Below are 24,200 nucleotides of genomic sequence, written 5' to 3'. Positions count from 1 at the left end.
TGATATTATTTCCATGGTCATCTTGGGGTGATCGGAGCATGCCAGGTGTATGTTCCCAAGCTAGCAAGCATCTCTACATTCCAGGGGACAAGGGTGCCTTTCAAGAGTTCCTGATAGCAGATCTCTTCTGCTCTGTTGCCTAGCCTCAAGAAAAATGGTGGCATTGGTAAGAGGTTTCAAAATAATCCACCTCTGGACCTCTCAGATTGGGCTGCTATCTTCCTTATCTATGGCTACTTAACAAATTACCCCAAATTTAGCACTTTCAAACAAGAAACATTGCTTATCTCACAGTTTCTGTGAGTCAGGAATCTGGGAACAGCTTAGATGGGTGCCTTCAGGTCTGCCCTGAGGTTGCAGTCTCATCTCAAGGCTCTGCCTGGAAGGACCCACCACTACACTCAGTCACATCATTGGCAGGATCCAGTTCCCTGTGGATTATTGGCTTGGGAGCCTCCGTTCCTTTCTCTTCCCATGGGCAGTTCCCAACATGGCAACTGTCTTCCTTTAAGGCAGGTGAGCAGGACAGAATCCTTCCGATCTGCCACAGCCTTTTTGTTACCCAGTCCTGGAAGTGACACACCATATCCTCTGCGTCATTCTCCTTATTAGAAGCAAGTCACTACATCCAGCCCGTGGTCAAGAGGAGGGACTGCAAAGGGGTCTGAAGAGCAGGAGGTGCAGCTACAGGGGGTCTCCTGGGGGGCTGCCTATAACAGACACCCAAGCTTACTGCATGTGCTAAGATACATATACTCAGTGCACCTCTGTAGATCAATTTTATTTGAAGACTTGGAGGAGAACTCCATTTAAAATCTGAATATAAGCATTGATATGTAATTGCACAGAGCGCAAAACTGGCATGAGTTGTCAGAGGAAGAACACAAGTTTTTAATTAATGCCCTGCTCCTATACCTCTGCATCTTTGCCTTCTTTAGCTGTTGGTGCTACTTTGGTGGAAATGTTTGCAAGTTCTTGATTAAGCTCTTTGCTGTGCAGATGAGATGCCAAGACCCAGAGACAGGACGTCCCTTCCAAGGAGCCAGGGCTAGCCATGGAAGGGACATCTAAGGCACCTCTGACTCTGGCCCAGTATGTCCCCTCCACCTCTCCACACAGTCTCCGCTCCAAATCAGTCCATACAATGTTTAGGTGTGCTTTCTCTGCTTTTTGCACCCTCTGTCCTGTTCCAGAAAGAAATTGGGGAAAATAGGTCAAAATTTGGAGGCTTGTTGTCTGTTTAGGTAAATTTCAGGGTCTGCATCTCCTGCTGAGTCACGCCATGTCCTGAAAAGTTGCATAAATCAGTATTACTTGGGTCAGACAGTGTGTCTCTGCAGTTATGAATAACATTTGTATTAAGAACAGTGAACCGATACACAGCATTGCTGTGAGACTGACAGGATCAGACAGAAAACCTCAGCCAATACTTTCTGTCTGGCAGAAAACCCTTTTCCAGAGCATCTGTCTCCTCCCCTCACCAAAATAGTCTTTTTTATAAAACCAAGCTCAGCAGTAAATTTCATAGAAGTTGACAGGTTCCCATAGAGCCCACCTTAGCGTTCCTAAAAAATTAATAGAAATGTTGGTCAAGCTCATTAGTAGCCCTGCAGCCAAAATATGGAAGGCCATCTGTAGTCATTGAGACTGTCACTGGCCAGAGTGTCAGTACTTTTCCCCACTCCATGATCCCTTTTGGCTTTCAATATTTTTTTTAATACTTTTGGTACTTTCAAAGTGTTTCTTATCAATTGTTTAATTTTCATTGCAAGTCCATAATAGGAAATAGTTTCAGTTCAGTTCAGTCGCTCAGTCGTGTCTGACTCTTTGTGACCCCATGAATTGCAGCAGGCCAGGCCTCCCTGTCCATCACCAACTCCCGGAATTCACCCAGACTCACGTCCATCGAGTCCATGATCCCATCCAGCCATCTCATCCTCTGTCGTCCCCTTCTCCTCCTGCCCCAAATCCCTCCCAGCATCAGGGTCTTTTCCGATGAGTCAACTCTTTGCATGAGGTGGCTAAAGTATTGGAGTTTCAGCTTTAGCATCAGTTCTTCCAGTGAACACCCAGGACTGATCTCCTTTAGGATGGACTGGTTGGACCTCCTTGCAGTCCAAGGGACGCTCAAGAGTCTTCTGCAACACCATAGTTCAAAAGCATTTACAGTGGGACAATTAGGTAAAGTGGAATTTGGAGTCAGGAGACTCTTGTGTATTAGTTGCATAATCTTACTTACATCATTCAATCATTTTCAAACTGCTTTCCATATCTGAAAATGATAGTACTAGTAGCACCTACGTTTTAGATTTGCCTGGGCTCACAAAGCAGCATGTGTGTTTAAAGTGCCAACTGTGTATGATATTTAGTGCATAGTTGGTGCCCATTAAATGTTCCTTTCCAATCCTCTTAATAGTGTGTGACTGCTAGAAGCCACTCCAGTTCTTTTCTCTATCAGGCCGTCGTCTCAGTGTCCTTACTTTGTCTTGTCCTCTTGGCTTGGGTCAGACCTGTGGCATTTGCATATGTCACCCCAGCTTCCATCTTTTTCTGAATAACTAAAAGCTTTAACATTTATAATTTTGCTCAATGGCTCCCAAGACATAAATACAGACATCATAATATGTTCCATGTTTTCTGGTCTTTGGAAATATAGTCGTTTTGGGAACAAGCTATTTGTACATTGTGTTTCATGAGGATGGTCTATTGAGAAGTCAGTGTTGGTTTTCATGAAAAGATTGTTCAGTCCAGAGAATGCATCAGCCACCTCTTCCTTTGTAAATGGAAGCTTCTCTGGGACCTGCCCAGGGCTGACCCTCTCTAGTTCCTCTTTGGACTTCTTTAGGATGACATCACCTCCCCCTGCTTCAATGGCAACTGGCTTGAGTTATATCAGTTATTAAAAATGATCTAATATTTTCCTTTTAAATCTAGGGCCCTGGCTCATTCTATGATTAAGCTGGTGATTTATTCATAATACGGTACGAGACGGCTGCAGCCACTCTATGATGTAATCTAAGAATGACATGAAAACAAAATAGGCTTTTACATAATGAAAGTGTTCCTGTAATACAGTTTAGGGCAAAGCTTTTTTTTTTCCCATTGAGAATGGAGATGGATTCTTTTACTTTTCCTCTAATCCTTTCTTTGTTTTTCTATTTGTAAGTCTTAAGGCCTTTAAGTCAATTAAAAAAAAAAAATCAGCATTGAAAACTCCACAAAGACTCTGGTTGACTCTTCTAATCTTGTCTTGTCTTCATCTTTGTTCTCCTCCCCTACTGCTCTTCGTGGCCTCTGTTTTGGCTCCCACTCTCTCAGAAGCCCATAGCCGCCTCTCATCACACCATGGTCCTCCCCATTCCTTTGCTTATGCTGTGCTTGCTACAAGAAATGCTTTTCCAATCCTGAATTTTTTTTGGCTAAAGGCAAATAGAGCTTACTGGTTCTTACAGGTCTGCTCAAATGCCCCTCTTCTTTCAAGCCTTCTCTGAACCTTCTGCCTCCTATTGGGAAATCCTTTCTTTATCTGTATTAATACAACAGCAAGCTCCCCATCCCCACTCCAAGGAGCACTGATAGAGTATCAGAGTTTGAGGAGGACAAAGGACTCGGGAATCTGGGGATGGGACCTTTGCAGTTCTGGTTCTTTTCCTGAGCCTGATACACAGGGAGGTCCTAGCCCATCTTTGAGCTCCAGTTTTCATCATCTGAAGAATGAGTAGCTTGGATTTTATGTGGCCGCATGGTGGATTTGTAGTGGCTATTTGAGGTGCTATGTGGAGAAGGATTCTGAAGTTGTATCTGGCCATGATCATTTAGCAGTGTCTGCCATGACTGAGGATGGGGAAGGGCACGGCGAGGTGCTCAAGAGATTGCTGGGTGATTTTTGGACTGGATGATTTAGAGCTCTCTTTTTCCTTTACCTTCTGAGATGCTTTGATTTGTTGACTTTAAGTGTCTCACCAAGGTCACACAAGCAATCCAGTGTGTGATTTAGTGTGGCTAAAATTTAGTGTGGCTAAAAACTACATTCTAATGCAGGCTGGTCAGCTGGGACCAACAAGACTAGGGGGCCATGGTTTACCAGAGGTACAAGACTCCCCAGATTCTGAATGCCCTTGGGGTGGAGTGAGGTCAGATGCTTCAGCTTTCTAATTTATGTTAAAGATAGCATTTCAAGGTCAAGGTGGGAAAGTTAGGGTACTCTGCCAGGGTCTTCCTGGGTCAGGGCTCACAGAGTTACTTACCCATGTTCTTTTGGATCCCCTGTGCCCCTCTCCCCAACCCCAGACAAAATGCTCAGCTCTCCAAAGAATGCTAAATTGCTTGAGCAGTAGGTCAGCTCCAAAAAAAGAGAAAGAAAAAGAAAAAAAAAAGTCCTGGAACAGTGAGAGATGGAGGGAAGGGAAGGGTGCAGTTTCAGATGGCTGATGGCACCAGAAATCAGAGCCTTTGAGGGATGAAACAAAGAACAGGAGATGGTTAGTGTGGAGAAGAGAGAAAGGGGTGGAGAAGGACGGAGCAGAGGGGACTCTGCCTCAGAAGGGAATACAAACTCCCTCTTTGTGACCCCAGAAGGAGTTCTGGGAGCATTGGGTGGAAGTACCACAAAGACAGTGTGAGTGAGTGTGTTTTAGTATTAACAGCAGACTGCAGTGGCATGGGCCATTTCTGGGGTTACGGGTTCCCTATCTCTGAGGGTATTTAGATAGAAGCTGATACCAGTGGGTCCTCTCAGGGAAGTAAGATGTTAGGCTGGATACCCTTTAAGGTCATCCTGGAATTTTCTGAAGAGATGTTTTGTGTGCATTTGTGTGCAAATTAAATAATTTCCATTTTAAAGTGAAGACTTTATGGAGGAAAGTGATTCTTCTTTTCTCCATGGTCTTGGCACACAGAAATGCTGACTTATCTTGGGCAATCTTTTATTTCACTTAGCATTATTGATGAAGGAAAGGAGGCTAACTGAAGATGTCTTAGTACTTGTTTGTGCTGAATGTATTTTTGAGGATGATTTCTGTGCTTCCTTTTAAGCTACTTCCAGAGAATTCAGCTCTGTTGGTCTCCTTCAGTCTGTTCCCCGCCCACTCCCCGCTCCAGTGTCAAGAGCTTGCTTTTTCTGTGTTATCTGAGTGCTTTGTTTATACCTTCAGTGGAGCATTCATGTCACTTTGCTCTGCTGTATAAACAAATTTCCAGTCTTCCTTCTCCGCTAGGTTGTAGAAGCCTCCTAAGAGCATAGATCTTGTCTTTTTCCATAACAGCACTCATGGTGCCCAGAGTAGTGATTTGCAGATTACTGTGATGACTCATTACCATAACAACTGGGTGTTTAGCACCTACTATGCGCTAGACTGTTCCAGGTGCAGGGAATAGAACCGTGAACCAAATCAGACAAACCTGTTTGAATGGAACCAGACAACCATCAATGAGTAAATAGATAATATTTAGGTTGTGATCTGTTTTCAGAAGGAAAATAAGGCAGCTTAAGGGCACAGAGGGTGGCCATGACACAGATTTAAATTCATTGATCTAAGAAGGTCTTGCTGATACGAGTGCACAGGAGCAAGGCCTGAAGGCTATGAGTTAGTAAGCTGGAGACCAGAGGGGGAAGAGTGTTTCAAGCCTAAAGAAAGCAGTTGCCAAGGCCCTGAGGCTGACAAGTGAGGCCAGTGTGACTGGAGTAGAATGATCCAGGTGAAGAGTACAGGAGAGGGGGTCACCCATTCTCATAAAGATAGATGCAACAACAAATATTTATTAGGAACATATCGAAGATGCTCAGAAAAAAAGATTGCCTTTGTGGTTTAAAGAATCCGCAGAAATCTAAGCAAAGGATGGCAAAACTTATTTCTGGTTTTCAGCTGTAAGATACAGAGACAGTAACTGGAGAACTGGGACCCTATGGGGCGGGGGTAGGAGGGCCAGCTCAGAACAGGTCCATTTGCGGAGGGCACGGTTTCCCTCCTGTCGCTCTCCATGGTGGAGGACCTGCCTTTCCGAGTCTGCTCCTGCATCAGGCGCACCTGCAGGGAGGCTGGGGCCCCGGGTGCAGATGGGCAATTGCATGCCTAATCACCCATTCAGGCACCCACTTATTTGTTTTCCACATGCAAATATGGGTTTTCTGCAGATGGATTTAATATATTTGTTGCTTCCCCATTTTATTTAAAACAAAACAAACGACCAACCATGTCAGTTGAGGGCAACAAATAGAAACATGAGTATTATACGGTCTTTGCTATTCGTGCTGATTACATGGCTGAGAGGAATCCTAGGCAAATCAGCCTTTTCTGTGTTCGATTTTATTTTTACTTTATAGTGCCCCTGCTTACTCTCATTATTGTTTAATTTTTTTTTAGAAGAGAGATGTGGTATTATTTATCCTAAATTATTTTTTCAATTTTTCGGGCTCCATATCATTTCTGTGTGATTTCTACTTTCACCTTTTTGGTTTCTGAACTTCTGACCCATTGATAAAAAAAATAAAAAAGGCATCATGGAGACTCCAAAGGCCATTGGCAGGTGGTGCCTGCAACTTCTTTAGCTTGGAAATAAACAAACAAACACAAATTAGAAGTATTTGCTCCTATTGATGTGCTATTATTACTTACTGTGCAAGATCATGCAAAGAGTTATCTCCATTTACCTGGGAGCCCCAGGTCTACACCAGTACCAGAGACAAGGCTTTGGAGGGCATTTGCTTTGATGGCTAATGAAATTTCATAGCTCTAGGGAAGGATGTCAGAATTGATAGAGACTTTGGCATTCCTTTTATTCCAAATGCCTCACTTTACAGTTAGAGAAACTGAGGCCCAGAGAGGTAGAATGACTTGTTTAAGGTGTCAGAGAGTAAAGGGTAGAGATCGGACTGGAGTCCCGGCAGGTGGCTGCCTCTGTGGCCAGGGAATGAAGAGACTGCTGGAGCCCCTCTGAGGATCTCATCTCAAGGTGAGGTCTGTGTGTAAATGGGGTTCATGCGCCCCATGTTTGTGTCTCTTATAAACTAGCTAAAAAATCCTTTTGGTGTCAGATCTTAAGCAGAGAAACAGTGCTGGGGATTGTGGAGGAACTGCTTGTAGCTTGCCTAAATAACAAGATTGTGGACTGGATAAGAGGGATCCTGGGGTGAGCTTGTGTGTATGTGAGAAAGAGAGAGGAGATGAACAAACTCAGAGGGAGAGGGTAGACACTTGGCAGTAGCAGTGAGGCACAGGATTTGTGAGACAGAGGAAGTCTGAGCTTACTGAATTGAGCTGCTTTATTTTGTAGGAAAAGAGACACTGATATCCAGCGTGACTGAGAGCCTTGGTCCCAATTATCTAACTTGAACTGAGTAGTTAGAGTATCAAACCAGCGATATCCTCTGAGAGACACTTTTATTGGAAAAAGTACCAGTCACCACTATCAAGTTGTATTTATTGGTTAGCCAGGAGTGCTGCTCATGTGAGAGGAAGCATCTGCCGTCTTGGGGGTTCTTTTCTCAGACATGATTTTGGCAGGAGGTGATTGTCAAGGTCTGTGAGAGCTGCATGCTGAGGTCTTCTCTGTTCTTGCTGACATGACAGATACCTAACCAGACATCAGATGAATACTTAACTGACCTCCCCAGTGGCCAGCTTCCAAATGATCCCCTGAAAAACTTAGGTTTGGAGATGAAGGCTAGTTAAATAACATTAGGTGGATCCTTTATTCTTTTCACTTTAACATTCAAGTTAAATGTTAAGATGCTGGATTACCGGGGATGTATGCAAAGTCCAAGGTGATATTTTTGGAGGTGGCCTAAGAGCAGAAAGGTCCATATGTATGAAAAGGGCAAACTTGTCAGGAACATGCTGAGAGCGAGTCCATGGGTAGTGGCTGCAGGAATGATACATGGTTCTGGGGACAGCCTTGACCCTGAAGGCGTCCAGAAGCCGAGCGTGGTGAGTGAGGGAAGGGCTGCTGGTATACGAATGCATTCAGCCTGCTGTGTCTGCTCTGTGCAGGGGCCCTCTCTGCAGCTGTCTGCCCTGAAGTACTTGCTGTCTTATTCCCCTGCTGATACTGTGTGGCTTGATATAAATGCTTCCCACCACGTGCTGGACGATCCCAGACACCGCCCGCAGCCTCTGTGTCTGTGTCAGACACAGCGTGTTGTGGGTTGAAGTGACTCCATCCCTATTCCTGTGTCTTTCTCTCCCCTCCTCACCACTGTGCCCACCCCCCTCCCCCTTCAAACAAATCCTAATTGTTTGACAGCTCCTGTATGCTGATTTGTTTGCATTTTGTCACTGATTTGTTTCCTGTTCATGTCTGAAACGAATTCATTTAATGTGAGACCACGTTATAATATACTTGAATTCTCTTTGGCTATATGATTTCTTTTTTCTTTTACTTAAGGTATTTTTCCTTCTCTCTTTTGGATGTCTAGCTTTCTCATCTACACAGACAATCTATTTTTGAAGACTCTTCAGGGAGTTGCTGACTTTGTTAGAATTACTAGTGTAGAAGGCATTTGGATGACAGAATCCCACAGTTAACTTGCTTTTCTAAAAACAATTTATTTTCCCTTTAGCTTCAAGGAGTAGCAGTGGGGAATGGGGCGTTCTGAAAAGAAGAAAAATGTGCCAAATGAGTCGCAGATTTCCAGTGAGGCACATGGAAAAAAGGTTTTGATTTCAGTGACCTCTCTGCTCGTTGGAAAACTCTGGGCTGGTGGCTTTCATGATTCCCAGGCTGAGCACTCTTGGGTTACACTGAGTGATGTGGGGAAATCTCAGGGTGGAGGATGCTCTCGTTTGGGGCTCAGGGGTGTTATAGAGACATGCTGTCCTTTGGCATTAAGATACATCATTTCTTCCAGTTTGGTCATGTCTAAGGGCTAGTTCCGCTACATCCACATCCCCAACTGCTCGGAGCACAGAAGAAGCGGAGAGCGTTTGGGGAGTCAGCCTTAACGTGGGTTATGTCTGAGCATGGCCACTGGCCAAACTCTGTGATGCTTACTGATTTTGTTCAACCAGCTTCTTGAGTCTAGACACAGGCCTGCATCTTATGTACCCTGCCTACCTGCTTTGGTATTGTCTCTGATTTGTTTTGCATTTGGGTCTATTTGGTGTGTATTTTTAACAGCACACTGAGTAAGAGGATGCGTGAGCTGAGCTCTGACCCCGGCTCTGCCGCAACCACCTGTGGAACTACCCTCAAAATTTTCATTTATTCAAGAAATATTCAAATGAGCACTTTTTACACATCATGTACCTGAGACACAAAAATGTGTAAGACACGGTTCTTACCTTGGCTGCTTACAGTTGGGGCTTGGGGGGCAGGGGTGCGGTAGAGGACCAAGTATATAAATAGCTCACTGAGTGGCTTCTCCTTTCTGGGTCTCCCTTTTACACATGGAAGAGTCAGAGCTGAGCTAGGTGTTGGCCACGTTCCTTCTGAGATTCACCTGTGGTCATTTGTATAGGACTCATCAAACATCCAATAATCACTTATCTAACTAAAAATTGGCAAACGTTTCCCTTTACCCTCCAGTTAATCAGGGGCGGGGTGATGTTGAAAATAAGTGAGGCAATATCTACAAAATGCTTTAATAAGCAAGTTGGAAAAAGACATGCTATAAGTTTGAAGCATTATTATTAACAGAAAAATGAAAACAAGGGCTGATGTTTTCAGAGAGAGAGCAGATGGTTCCTTTGTTTAGAATTTGAGTATAAAGGAGAGAGAAAAAGAGATACTTGCCATATTGTTTAGGCCCTGAATGTGAGTGACTTTAAAATGCCAAAACAATCTGGTGAGGAAAGTCCTATGGATTCAAAATAGCTCCTACACTGATCAAACTATAATTAATTTCACAAAAAGATGACAGTAAGAAAAGTCCTAATAAGAAATGCCACGGTGACAATTGACAGAACCTAACAAAAACTCCCATTTTTGCATCAACTCTAGAAACTTAACTTTTCCTGTGTTCAAGACTTATACCACACAACAGAACAAATTAGTGGGAACTGATTTAAAACTGTGTTTCTTTCAAAAAAGTCATCCCCGCCCCCCAAGTTATTTCAGTTTCCCATGACTCATAAAGGAAATCTTCAGGATTCGCAAGAAATTGGCAGTCCTCTCCCACCTTTGCTGTTGGAGGCTGCTAGAAAAACTGTGCTTTGGGGGCAGTTTAAATCTCAGAGGACATGGGCTGGGATTGCAGAAGGCACGGTTTGGAGAGGCTTTTTGAGAAACTTGTGGACAAAATGTTGTGAAATGGTTTCTTTTTCTCTTCCTTCGTTTCTGAATTTCTTACTATCTGTCTTTGCAATGCACAGTTAATTAATGTATCCTTTTGGTATGATCCTTGCACTCTTGTATCCTGTTACTCTTTTTTTTTTTTTTTTTTTTTGCTTTACAATATTGTATTGGTTTTGCCATACATCAACATGAATCCGCCACAGGTATACATGTGTTCCCCATCCTGAACCCCCTCCCTCCTCCCTCCTTGTACCATCCCTCTGGGTCATCCCAGTGGACCAGCCCCAAGCATCCAGTGTCAGGCATCAAACCTGGACTGGTGATTTGTTTCATATATGATATTATACATGTTTCAATGCCATTCTCCCAAATCATCCCACCCTCTCCCTCTCCCACAGAGTCCAAAGCCTGTTCTATACATCTGTGTCTCTTTTGTTGTCTCGCATACAGGGTCATCGTTACCATCTTTCTAAATTCCATATATATGCGTTAGTATACTGTATTGGTGTTTTTCTTTCAGGCTTACTTCACTCTGTAAAATAGGCTCCAGTTTCATCCACCTCATTAGAACTGATTCAAATGTATTCTTTTTAATGGCTGAGTAATACTCCATTGTGTATATGTACCACAGCTTTCTTATCTGTTCATCTGCTGATGGACATCTAGGTTGCTTCCATGTCCTGGCTATTATAAACAGTGCTGTGATGAACATTGGGATATACGTGTCTCTTTCAATTTTGGTTTCCTCGGTGTGTATGCCCAGCAGTGAGACTGCTGGGTCATAAGGCAGTTCTATTTCCAGTTTTTCAAGGAATCTCCACACTGTTTTCCATAGTGGCTGTACTAGTTTGCATTCCCACCAACAGTGTAAGAGGATTCCCTTTGCTCCACACCCTCTCCAGCAGTTATTGTTGGTAGACTTTTGGATCGCAGCCATTCTGACTGGTGTGAAATGGTACCTCTTTGTGGTTTTGATTTGCATTTCTCTGATAATGAGTGATGTTGAGTATCCTTTCATGTGTTTGTTAGCCATCTGTATGTCTTCTTTGGAGAAATGTCTATTTAGTTCTTTGGCCCATTTTTTGATTGGGTCATTTATTTTTTCTGGAATTGAGCTGCAGGAGTTGCTTGTATATTTTTGAGATTAGTTGTTTGTCAGTTGCTTCTTTTGCTATTATTTTCTCCCATTCAGAAGGCTGTCTTTTCACCTTGCTTATAGCTTCCTTTGTTGTGCAGAAGCTTTTGAGTTTAATTAGGTCCCATTTGTTTATTTTTGCTTTTATTTCCAATATTCTGGGAGATGGGTCATAGAGGATCCTGCTGTGATGTATGTCTGAGAGTGTTTTGCCTATGTTCTCCTCTAGGAGTTTTACAGTTTCTGGTCTTACGTTTAGATCTTTAATCCATTTTGAGTTTATTTTTGTGTATGGTGTTAGAAAATGTTCTAGTTTCATTCTTTTACAAGTGGTTGACCAGTTTTCCCAGTACTACTTGTTAAAGAGATTGTCTTTAATCCATTGTATATTCTTGCCTCCTTTGTCAAAGATAAGGTGTCCATAGGTGTGTGGATTTATCTCTGGGCTTTCTATTCTGTTCCATTGATCTATATTTCTGTCTTTGTGCTGGTACCATACTGTCTTGATGGCTGTGGCTTTGTAGTAGAGATTGAAGTCAGGCAGGTTGATTCCTCCAGTTCCATTCTTTCTCAAGATTGCTTTGGCTATTCGAGATTTTTGTATTTCCATACAAATTGTGAATTTATTTATTCTAGCTCTGTGAAAAATACTTCCTGTCACTCTTGAGCTGACAAAAAAGTGGGCCACGAGAATGAGGTCTTGGGCTACCAAGCCTTTCACCTCCTCTTAGGACGCAGCCTGTGTGCTAATGCCTCCCATACAACGAAGATGGCAAAATAAATTTGATAATCAAATAGTAAAGCTTGTTTCCTTCTCCAACCCTTACATTTTTTAATAGGTCAAAACAACTCTGCTTTTGCCTGTGCCCTGCTTAATTTAAAAAAAATCAAATCATGGTAAATATATCAAGCTACCCTTACTGTTTTCCTTTGTCCATGAAATCATAGTGTGTTAGGGAAACAGAAAGATTTCCATTTCTTGACTGTAATTGTAGAAATATATATTCAGAATTTTCCATTTATTGGCCAATACCATAGAATATTTCTCTTTAAAGGAGAAATGACTGAGATACAACTTGTGTGTTGTATCTGCTTCTTAATCGTTTAGTCATCTGAGTAAGATTCTTTATCCCTTGTCATTTCTTGATCTCTAAAATGAGATTCAGAAGATCTCCATGACTTCCCCCCCCCCATTTACGTACAATTCATGGTACCTAAGAGTTTGGGGAACAGATATTTCTAGGCATCTACTCATTTTTCTGACCTTTACGTGGAATGATGACCCATAAACGCATGTAATTATTAGCCTCAGTAACTTATAGGTGCCTCAGAAGCAAACACCCTGCATTTCCTTGCACTAATTTGTTTGTGATTAACATTCTCTGCCCATGCTTATATTCTGAAATGTAACTATCGGGTCTTCTTTCCCTCTTGCACTGAATATCTTGCTCAAAGTTACTAATCCATTGCATGCATGCATGCAAAGTTGCTTCAGTCATGTCTGAATCTTTGTGACCCCATGGACTCCAGCCCACTAGGCTCCTTGGTCCATGGGATTCTCCAGGCAAGAATACTGGAGTGGGTTGCCATGCCCTTCTCCAGGGCATCTTCCCGACCCAGGGATCAAACCCTAGTCCCTTGGGTCTCCTGCATTGATGAACAGGTTCTTTACCACTAGCGCCACCTTGAAAGCCTGACTAATCCGTCAAGTTACAGCAAACAACAATTTATTGACATCTGAGGCTTTTCTTTCATTTTATGACCTCAGATGAGAGGTTTTGAGTCTCAGCTTCCTTTGCTAGAGGTTAGTGGACAAGGCCTGGCGAGGGGACTCTGGTTGTCTTGTCACCTGGATGAGCTAGAATAAGAGCTATAGTTATGCTATATGTAAGGGCTGGACTTTCTGAGCTTCAGAAATCAGAGAGGCATGTCGGTGTGGAGTGTGAGGACCTGAGTGTGACTCAACTCAAGTCACTTGATCTTTCTGAGCTTCACTTGACCTGTCTGTGAAATGGGATAATGACATCTTTTCTGCGTGAAAGTGAGGGGCTTTCCAGGGAACTTCTAGAAAGACGCTGATCTATGATCCTGTGATCAAGTACCCTGCCCAAGGTTCTAGTTTCCAGGGACTTGAGGGCGGGGAAAAAATAAGAAAACAAAACAGTGGAAGATATTTTTAGAGGCGTAGACAGTTTATAGACTGTTTGTTGGGAGAGCAATGCCTTTGAAAAGTTAAGGAACCCTTTTACATGTAAGGAAATCGATAAAACCTGATACTCATATATGCAAAACACCTTAAAATCGATCATCTTTTCCCCCTCTAGTCTGGTGGAAATGGCTTGTCATTTTCACCATTTTATTTTTACGGGAACTGAACCAGGGAGAGAAATAATAGAATGCTGTCAGGGTCCATCTGAGGATCCTATAAGGCAGGAAAGGAGATGGTTGAAGCTTTTCCTAGAGCTTAACAGCTGCAGAGGAGTTGGCAGTCTTCCAGTCCAGTGGTTTGCAAGCCCACCTACCCTATTAAAACCTCTGGAGGAATTAAGAAAAAGATGCCCTGTCCCTAAGTTGCTCACCTCAATTAAGAGTGTGTGAGCTTTGGTCTTATTTTAGAGCTCCTGGGAGACCCACTGATGTAGTCTTGATCTTTGACCTGTGTCTTTGGTGGTATCGTGGTAATAACCCCTCTCCATGGGCCATATTCTGGGCGGTTGTGACCCTGACACCTAAGTGAAATGACTAGATAACCCAGAATTTTACCCAAACTACATGAAACCACTGGACACTCTGATGAAAAGGCCCATAAGTTCTGTGAGGCCTTGAAATAAAGGGAGAGAAGGGGTTAACATTTTTTGTGGTATGTGCCTTCTTTTATGCTTCTAAGAACGTTTAAAATGATAGCAAGGAATATATTTCATTGCTTTAATTGTTCAAGGTCTTTTTAAAGTGTGTGCAATAAAATACCATTTAAGCTAACTGACCTTTATATTTTAATGCTTTTGGAAAGGAACAATACCTAGTATTCAGCTGCAGTATAATTTTTAATTATATATATATATATATATATATATTTTTTTTTTTTTTTTTTTTTTTTCCCAGCCTGCTTAGGCTGTTTTGGAATCAAAGAGCTGAGAGTTCTGTTGCCTTCCCAGATATTTTACCTGTTTCTGTTTAAACATCATCTTCTGTTTGTTTGATGGTTCTTGACCTCATAATGTCTAACCTTTGTATCTTTTTTTTTTTCCCCTCTCAAACTTATCCAGGAAGGAAACTTCAAGGCCTGATTCACTATTTTTTCCTCCTGCTGGGAAGTTCAGGTGTGTAGTGGAAAGTAGCGCATGTGGGCTAATCTATGTTTGGACCAAAAGAGTGCTTCTTGCCCCGCACCACCCCCGAGCTTGTGCATTTGGTGATAGTTAATCTCAAAGGCTTTCCCTGCAGAGCTTCCCTGGTGGCTCAGATGGTAAAGCATCTGCCTGCAATGCGGGATACCCGGGTTCAGTCCCTGGGTTGGAAAGATCTCCTGGAGAAGGAAATGGCAACCCACTCCAATATTCTTGCCTGGAGAATCCCATGGACGGAGGAGCCTGGTAGGCTACAGTGCATGGGGTCGCAAAGAGTTGGACACGACTGAGCAACTTCACTTTCATTTTCAACCTCAACGGCCAGTGCTGATAGATTAAAAAAAATTGGTACTGGCTATTATCATGTTAGATATAGCTCATCGTCCAACTCTAAACTTGTTCTTTCTAGAAGGAAAATAGTACTCAGATTACAAATGTGGTGAACTGGAATTTCAGAGGCTTCAACTGACCTGTAAATCTTGTAATTATAGCCCTGGTTACATAGACACTGTGGCCTTGGACGTGTTAGGAATTGTTTACTCCAGGAGTTTTACAAGAAGAAATTATAGGATAATTTTCCATGTTAAGAAATTAAAATATGCAACATTCTTTATGTATCTATGAAACATATGGACACATATATATTACATGGAATGATGTAGTTTGGGCTTAATTTATTAATTATTTTCAAATCCTATTAGAAAATAGAGCAACTTTAAGAAATATTATTTATTTTTAAGTGGAGGATAATTGCTTTACAATATTGTGTTGGTTTCTGCCATATATCAACATGAATCAGCCATGTTATACATATATCCCTTCCCTCTTGAACCTTCACCCTACCTCCCACCCCATCTACCCCTCTAGGGTGTCACAGATAGCTACTTCTTAATTGCTACATTCCCCCCACCTTCTCTTTCTCCATGGTTATTTTTATTCAATTTTTTATTGTAAATGATTTCAAATATAAAATGAATAGTCAAAAAAATACCCATGTGCTTTTAAATTTTTTAAAAATGATTTCTTATTGAGGTATAGTTGTACAATATTGTGTAAGTTACAAGTGTACAACATAGCGATCCACAGTTTTTAGAGGTTATACTTAATTTATAGTTATTTAAAATATTGGCTATATTCCCTGTACTATACAATGTATTCATGTAGTTTATTTATCTTATACACAGAAGTTTGTGCCTCTTAATCCCATACCTGTATCTTACCCTTTCTACTTCTCCCTCTCCACTGGTAACTGTTAATTGTTCTCTATATCTGTCTGTGTCTGTTTCTATTTTGTTATATTCACTAGTATGTTTTATTTTTTAGATTCCACATATAAGTGATATCATACAGTACATTTTTTCTCTCTGATTCATTTCACTAAGCATAATACCCTCCAGGTTCATCCATGTTATTTCAAATGGCAAAATTTCATTTATTTTTTATGACTGAGTAGTATTCTATTGTATACAGGTACCATATCTTCTTTATCCATTCATCATTAGGTTACCTCCATATCGTGCCTATTGTAAATAATGCTGTTATGAACACTGGTGTGCATGTAACTTTTTGAGCTGGTGTTTTTGTTTTCTTCAGTAATATATCCAGGAGTGGAATTGTTGAGTCAAATGGTACAATACCTATATGCTTTTATCAGTTTCATGTATTGGTAACATTTCATGCTATTTGTATTTTCCCCCATCTTCTTATGTGTGTGTACATATATACATATACATATACACACATGCATTTACATAGATTTTTTTATAGTATGTTTTCTACAGTGCTTGAGAGGAGGTTGCTTTTATCATGATACATCATGGCCTCCTATGACTAAGTACAGTGTGTATTTCCTAATAATAAGGATCATCTCTTCATATTCACATTATAGTTATCCATTTTAATACACATAACCCTGATGTAATATTTTAATCTACTGTTTTGTCTTCCTGTTTTGTCAATTTGCCAGTTATACACTTGACAGCATTTTCCTCTACTAGCAGAGAATCCAGCCTATATACAGACAATATGCAGTATAATTCATAGTAGTATGTAATTGTTGTGATGATTAAATTGTCCCTGTAAGCTGACTCCTGTGTCCTTGTGATATGTCCCTATCTTTGCTATTAGCACTTATTTACCTGCTAGGATAAAAGGATATTCTAGTTTGATCTTGTATCTTCTCTGTCTGAGCCCTAAAATCAACTATTTCTTCACTATGTCCTGGTTCTTTTCAGGTGTTGGGGACAATATTTGAGTGTTGCATGTTCTTATGGGTACTGTGCTGCTTTGAGTCCTAAGCCCACTCAATAGCCGGAGCTGGGGAATATTACACATAAAAGCTTTATAGGCACACGCATGTATATATAAAGCACTTAAATATATACATACCTATGCTAAATGGATGTCTATCCTTATATGTATATACAAATAATAATAATGATTTTATTTTTACCGTCGTCATGACACAACACAAACCTGCTAAAAAGAGTTCAGAGTCTGTTTGTGATCCTCTGCCCTAACTTTAGCCCTGTCCAGGACTGAGGATATATTGTCAAATACTATATTCAGGAGTTACCTGGGTTAGTTCTTTTCTCTTTATGATCCTTTCCCCCAACCCCTCAGTGTCATCATGTTGTTCGTTTGAAATGTGTTTGGATTCAGTTGTTTCGATTGACTTTGGGTTTCAGTTTCCTTCCTTCTCACCCTTGTCTTGTTGATTTCATTTTATTTTTTGAATATGTAAAATATTAACATGCTTCAGTTGTCAGAACTAAACAAAAAACTATACTCCAATATTTCTTCTACTCTCTTACCCAACCAGCCTCATTGCTTCCTTGGTATCTTCCTTGTGTCTCTCGTATTTCTTTTTCTTTTTTACACAAAAGGTAATATGCACACACACATATGCTCCTAGGTACTTGGCTTTTTAAAAATCTTTTTCTTCCTTCTTCCTCTCTTCTCCCTCCTTTCTTTAGAACTTCTTTCTTTTCTTCTGTCTGCCCTTCTGTCTCTCTTTTCCCCCTTCTCTCTCTTTCCTTCCTGGCTTTACCCATCTTTATGCTTTTCTTTCCTTCCTTATATCTCTCCCTGTCTCTCTGTCTCTTTTATACAACTGATCTTCTATGCTCGGGTGGTAGAGCAGTTTCCTGCAGTGAATAATATTATGCATATTTATTTTCATAACATTGGAGGCTTATCTTCAAGCTACATTCTTAGAAGTGGGAATGCTGGGTCAAGGGCAGATGTCTTGTTATGTAGGTAGTGCCATATTCCTCTCCCTGGGGGTGTCCCACCAGCATCCTCAACCACAGAATGTATTGTCAAGCTTTTGAATTGCTGCCAATGTGATGGGTGAGAAATGATATCTCAGTTTAGTTTAAATTTGCATATGTCTTCTTATGAGTGAAGCTGAACATCTTTTCATGTGTTTAAAGACCACATTTGTTAATTTTATAAGTTCCATTTTTTATGAATTTTCTGTTCATATCATTTGCCCATTTTTTAAATTTGAATTTTGGTCTTGCTTTTCCTCAAGAAATCTCTGTAAATTAGCCCTTAATTTATGAAATATACTATAAATATTTTCTCCCAATTTGTTGTTTGACTTTGTTTACAGTGTTTGTCTTTTTTGTCATGAAAAGAGACTTGTACATTTACATAGACAAATTTAACAATCTTTTGTGAAAATTGCTTCTGTTCTTTGATCGTAGTTAGAAAGTGTTTCTGACACCGTGTTCATACTCGTGTTATCTTCCAGTTCCTGTATAGTTTCTCGTTTCACATTTAGACGTCTGATTCATGTGCAGTTTATTCTTCTATATGATGTGATGAATGGCTCTAATTTTATCTTCATCCAAATGACTATCCAGCATCCCAGTACCGTTTAATTACACAATTCTTTGTCTCTGTGATTTGAGATCGATGGTTACTTTTTCACTTATACCATGACTAGATACGAAGGAGAGGGAATGGTGGGGAAGAGGGTGATTAGAGGACAGTTTAGAGATTCTGGCTGGAGGTTGAGACAGGATTAGAACCTAAATCTTCTCACTTTCAATACAGAATGCTTGACTTTTTTAAAAGTCAACTTCTCTCATCCGTTTTTCTTGTCAAATTGATTAATGTATTTAACAGAAAAGATATTTAAAACAAAATAGGGTTTAGGCTTTATCTGCGCTCTCTCCTTCTCAGTGATCTGTAACCAGTCCTCCTCCCTGAAATAGATGATGAGAAGCTGGCTGCACACGTTTTTGTGAACACCTGTGCCTCTGTGCCTATTGTCTTTAGCACTGGCCACACACTGACTGCTCACTATGCCCTCTTCTGCCAACTGCCCATGCTTCAGTGACACCTCTGCTCGTAGCCCATAGCCACATGGGGTGAGAAGGGATCCCCAGAGATCTCGGGGTTTTGGGGGGCTGGCTTTACAGTTCCGTATTTCTCCAGCAAGCTGGGAAATATACCAAAGTCTCATTTCCCTTGATTTTAGAGAAGGAAAAAATCCAAATAAATAAATTTCATACCTTCAAGAATCAGATTTAAAAGTTTTTTGTTAATTTTTATAGAACACATAATAAACTCCCATCTTTTTTAAAAGAACTCATCTGATGAGAATTTAATATTGATGGCACAGCCATTAATGTGCATTTTGCAAACTGAGTTATGCTAAACGTTAGCCTTCTTTGATCTGTGGATAGATATTCCATGAAAAGGGGCATTTTTGTGGTCAAACATTTGAGAAATGCCAGCCTATGCAGATTAAGACACATTTCTTTGCGCTACGGCTTCTCAGAGCTCTTAGTATGAATTTGTCAAATTTCTTTAAATCAGCGACAAATATCTGCCCCCCTCCTTCCAATACTTTACACCTATTAGTAGCTTAATACTTAGATGTGCACAGTCAAGAATATTAGGGCTGCAATATTATATCATATGATACCAGGATTCCCCATGACTTTTTGGTTTTATTGCTTCCTTCTAAATTAGAAGAATTTAGCTTCGGAAGAAGTTAACTTCTGTGAAGGCATCATTCATTACTGTGGTGCAGATACCTACAATGCCTGGAGTATCCTAGGTGTTCATTTAATATTTCTGAGCTTGAACTTGTCTGCTCTCGTTGACCTTGCTACAGTGTTTCTGGTTTGGTTCCCCTCCGAACAGTATATGTTTTAAGAGGCAGTTTCTTTCTTCTTAGTCCTAGCAATCAGATAAACATGTTTGCAAAGAATTTTGTGTATAACTTCCTGGCTTCTGTAGAGGTGTAAAGCTTAATCATGAATCATTATTACATAAATGATTTAATCATTGCTGCTTGTCACCCAGGAACAGGCACATAGAATTGTTCCTTGTACTTTCCTGTGTTTTCCAAATTTTCTACAGTGAAAATTAATTACTTGTATATTCAAAATGAGCACCAACATAATGTTGAAAATAAAGCACACTAATAGCTCAGAATTCTGAGCTCCCAAAGAGCGCCTGTATTAAACCTAGATATTAAACACCTTAACTAGAAACAGCTAGTTAAGAAGGAAATGTCTGGGCTCAGGAGCTCTGCACTTCTGCGATTTCAGCTTGGGACTCATCCTGGAAACCACTGTTGGTTTTCTGTCTCATGCATTTTTAAGTTTGAATAGTTCTGAACAGAGACCACTCTGATGTACTCCAGATTCAGCTGCTCTGAAAGATGACCACCTGTCTTTTGGAGTTTGTCCAGTCTTCCCTGCACCCCTTATCTCCACCAGGGATTGTACAACAGATCCCTGGTTATTTTGGATTGGTCGGTATCAACCGTAAATGTGTACTTAGGTACCTGTGTGCACATGCATCGCACATGTACACATGCATCTTCTGAGTGAGGGGCTGAGGTGTCAGATATCCAGGTTTAAAACAGGAGCTCTTTGGGAGCACAGAATTCTGAGCTATTAGCGTGCTTTCTTTATTTTCAACATTATGTTTGTGCTCATTTTGAATATACAAGTAATTAATTTTCACTGTAGAAAATTTGGAAAACAGGAAAGTATGAGGAACAAAATCTGGGTTGCCTGTAATCCTATTATCTCGAAATACATCATGGTGAATAATGTTCTATCCTGTGTGTGTGCATGTGTGTGTATACAGACTGTTGACTGTGATTCTGTGGCTTGCTCTTTAAACCAGTCCTCCGCTGTTAAATATGTCCTGTATTTTTAACATTAAAATTAATAATAGTTATGTATTGCAACACTGCACAGTTAACCTTTACTTAGTGCCTACCAGGGAAATGATTGTGCTGCACGAGTCAGTGGTTGTATCTTGATTCACCTTTGTACTTCCAGGGATTAGCTCAGGCCCATCTGTACACATGGTTTTTGCCCAGTAAATGCATAATGAATTTCTGTGACTAGACATTAAACCAGAATTGGGACTACCCGCTTGTTCTTAAGAAGTTAAACTCTACGCATGATGTGTTCCAAAACTACAAAAGCAGGTGAGAGCCAAGACTGATGTAGCTGCCCTTATAAGGGCAGGACAGGTTCAGTAAGGCTGTACCAGTTCAGTAGGTGTTATCTCTGGTGAATTGACAGTGTCTGCCAGTTATGAGACAGGGCTTCAATGTATTTTGTGGTCAGCACACTTTGTATCTGGTCCTAATCATTTTAGACCTGGAACCTCCTACCCCCTTTATTTATTTATTTATTTATTTTTCTCAATCTTGATTATTTTTATCTGAATCACACAGGAGAGCTTTACTTATTTTTTTAATGGATAATTTACCTTTATTTTATTTTTTAATATAAATGTATTTATTTTAATTGGAGGCTAATTACAATATTGTATTGGTTTTGCCATATATCAACATGAAATCACCACGGGTATACACGTGTTCCCCATCCTGAACCCCCCTCCCGCCTCCCTCCCCATACCATACCTCTGGGCCATCCCAGTGCACCAGCCCCAAGCATCCTGTATCATGCATTGAACCTGGACTGGTGATTTGTTTCATATATGATATTATACATGTTTCAATGCCATTCTCTCAAGTCATCCCACCCTCTCCCTCTCCCACAGAGTCCAAAAGACTGTTCTATACATCTGTGTCTCTTTAATAGTGAATCAGAGTTTCAGTAGTAGGATGGAGAGGAAATTACATTAATCAGATCCACGAGGCAGCTCAGGATCAACTCAGTTTCACTTCCATACATGCCTGGGAGCAAGAACTTTGCATTAATTGGCTTGCCATCTCCTGTGTTCTGCCTCAGATGCTTTAGGAATGGGATTGGTTGTCAGAGGCATTGCATGGGGAAGGAATAATCGGAGCAAACTGAAGGATCTAAAGGAGAATATTTGCTGCTCCGCAAGCATCTTCCTCTCTGGGGCCCCAAAAAGCTTGTGCCCACCAAACGCAGTGGATAGAATTCCCTTACTGCCTCTCCTCCCATTGAAGATGTGGCATGTGTAGATGAAAGATTATAAATCGCCCAGGGCAACTGTTAACGAGTTGAGTTCCTGGAGTGTAACCTCCCAACAGGACTTCTAACAGAACTTGATGCCTAAATATTTAGATATTAATATAGGAGGCTTTGTCTTTATCAGCCGTACTCCTGAGTCACAGTGTGGTGTCTGTCTCTTCTGTGTGTGTTTGTGCTTGCTCAATCGCATTTGACTCTTTGTGACCCTATGGACTGTAGCCCACCAGGCTCCTCTGTCCTTGGAATTTTCCAGGCAAGAATACTGGAATGGGTTTCCCTTTCCTCCTGCAGGGGGTCTTCCTGACCCAGGGATCGAACTCATGTTTCCTGAATCTCCTGCATTGGCAGGCAGATTCTTTACCGCTGTGTCACCTGGGAAGCCCCATCTTCTTTGCGTAGTGCTAGATAAACACAGGTCAATCCTTGCATCCCAACTCACTCCCACTCCATGCCAGGGAGGTTATAAAATGTTTGAGTGACTTATTTAAGTGTTATTCCTATTGGCTTCTTGGGAAAGTTCCCTTGGCCTTGATGGAGTTGTGGAAACATCTTGGTTGTTTCAGCAACAAGGCTAAGAACCCATGTCATAGAACCATTTGTCTGAGCTCATGTATTGAATGTGTGAATTGATACTGGGAAGGGAGGGAGCAAAACGGGTGCAGAATGCTGTATCCAGCTGGGGACTCTGTTAGATACTTCCAGTAGACACCTCATAAGTCTTTCTAGCACCCACTCAAATGTTACCCCATTTTACAGATAAGGAAACTGAGGCTCAGATATTTTATGTTACTTTCCCAGGTCATGGAAATGAAACTCGAAACTATGTCTGAAAAACCATGAAATTTGTGACTGTTCTTGTCCAACCTGCCAACCAACACGTGATTCTAGAGCATTACTGTTTCTCTGAGCTTGTTCATAGATTTGAGGCATGCAGCCTCTATGTGGGGCTTGAAAGTCCTATTTGTGAAGGTTTTCCTAACGTTCCACCCTGCACCATACACACTGTGTGCCAGACCTCTACGAACACAGTGCTGGTTGTTGTGTACATGTTTGTCTCCTGTGCTGAACTGTGAGTTCTTCTAGATATCTTAATATAGTATCTGATTCAGGGCAGTCTTTTGATACACATATATTGAAAATTCTTGTTTTTTGCCCCATGTCGTGTTTCTGTGTTAGGATACTAAAAATCTAGAGGTGCCCTTTTAGAAGTAGGCAACTCATTTGCCTTAAAGGATGCACTAACTTTGGATTTTGCTTTAATATTTGTTGTAAAGATGCTCTTTGGCTTAGCTCTCTGCTTCAGCCCATGGAATGGTAAGATAGCCAGTTGTCGACTTTATTAACATTATGGGCATCTCTGTGTTTGTGAATAACTAACATAACATTTGTTGCTATTATATCAGCATAAAACCATTTGTAATATGAACAAACATGTATTTCAGTTTTGTTGTTTATATACAGATATGACTTTCCACTTAATATCTATAAAGTTAATTTCTAGATTGTTACTTTCAAATATAGGTGAATCTTTTACATATGATTTGTAGTAAAAAGTCTTCTAAAGGTGTTTTATACCCTGAAATTATACAAATCCACTGAAATATTAAAATATATAAGAGCAAAATATAATAATATTTAACTGTGATTGTGGAAACTATTAAAAACTTTTGAATAGTTAAGCAATTAGGGAAATAAGTTGATAGTAAATGCTAGTGTTAGATTTGTGAAATCTTTATTAATAGAGTACATTAGCTAGATACCTTTGGGAAGAACATTGTATTTTTTCTTAGCTAATAAATGTTTATAAAAATATAAATTTTAAGAGGCATTATTATGAGATTAAATTATAATTCTAATCATTATAGAATTGGTTAGTGAATGCATTCATAATTAAAAAGAGTCACTATTTTTAAGAAATTGTTTTTAAGTGCTTCCCAGGTGGCTCAGATGGTCAAGTCTACAATGCGGGAGACGCAGGTTCGATCCCTGGGTCGGGAAGATTCCCTGAGAAGGAAATGGCAACCCACTCCAGTACTCTTG

The 24,200-nt window shown here is 40.7% G+C and overlaps 1 protein-coding gene across 13 annotated transcripts in view; it reads left to right on the top strand.

Annotated features, from left to right (window-relative positions):
- Positions 1-24,200, top strand: part of LPP (LIM domain containing preferred translocation partner in lipoma) — a 736,773-nt gene that overhangs the window by 71,876 nt on the left and 640,697 nt on the right. For 6 of the 13 annotated variants that reach the window (XM_069558022.1, XM_069558060.1, XM_069558031.1 and 3 more), the window contains exon 3: positions 14,632-14,685. The exons of the other annotated variants lie outside the window; for them this stretch is intronic. The gene's annotated coding sequence lies outside the window, so the exon portion shown is untranslated. The remainder of the gene's footprint in view (positions 1-14,631; positions 14,686-24,200) is intronic. 13 annotated transcript variants of the gene reach the window in all.

The sequence above is a fragment of the Ovis canadensis genome, chromosome 1 (assembly GCF_042477335.2).
Source record: "Ovis canadensis isolate MfBH-ARS-UI-01 breed Bighorn chromosome 1, ARS-UI_OviCan_v2, whole genome shotgun sequence".
NCBI lineage: Eukaryota > Metazoa > Chordata > Mammalia > Artiodactyla > Bovidae > Ovis > Ovis canadensis.
Note: the sequence above shows the minus strand (reverse complement) of the source record. Positions and strands in the feature narration are given on the sequence as shown.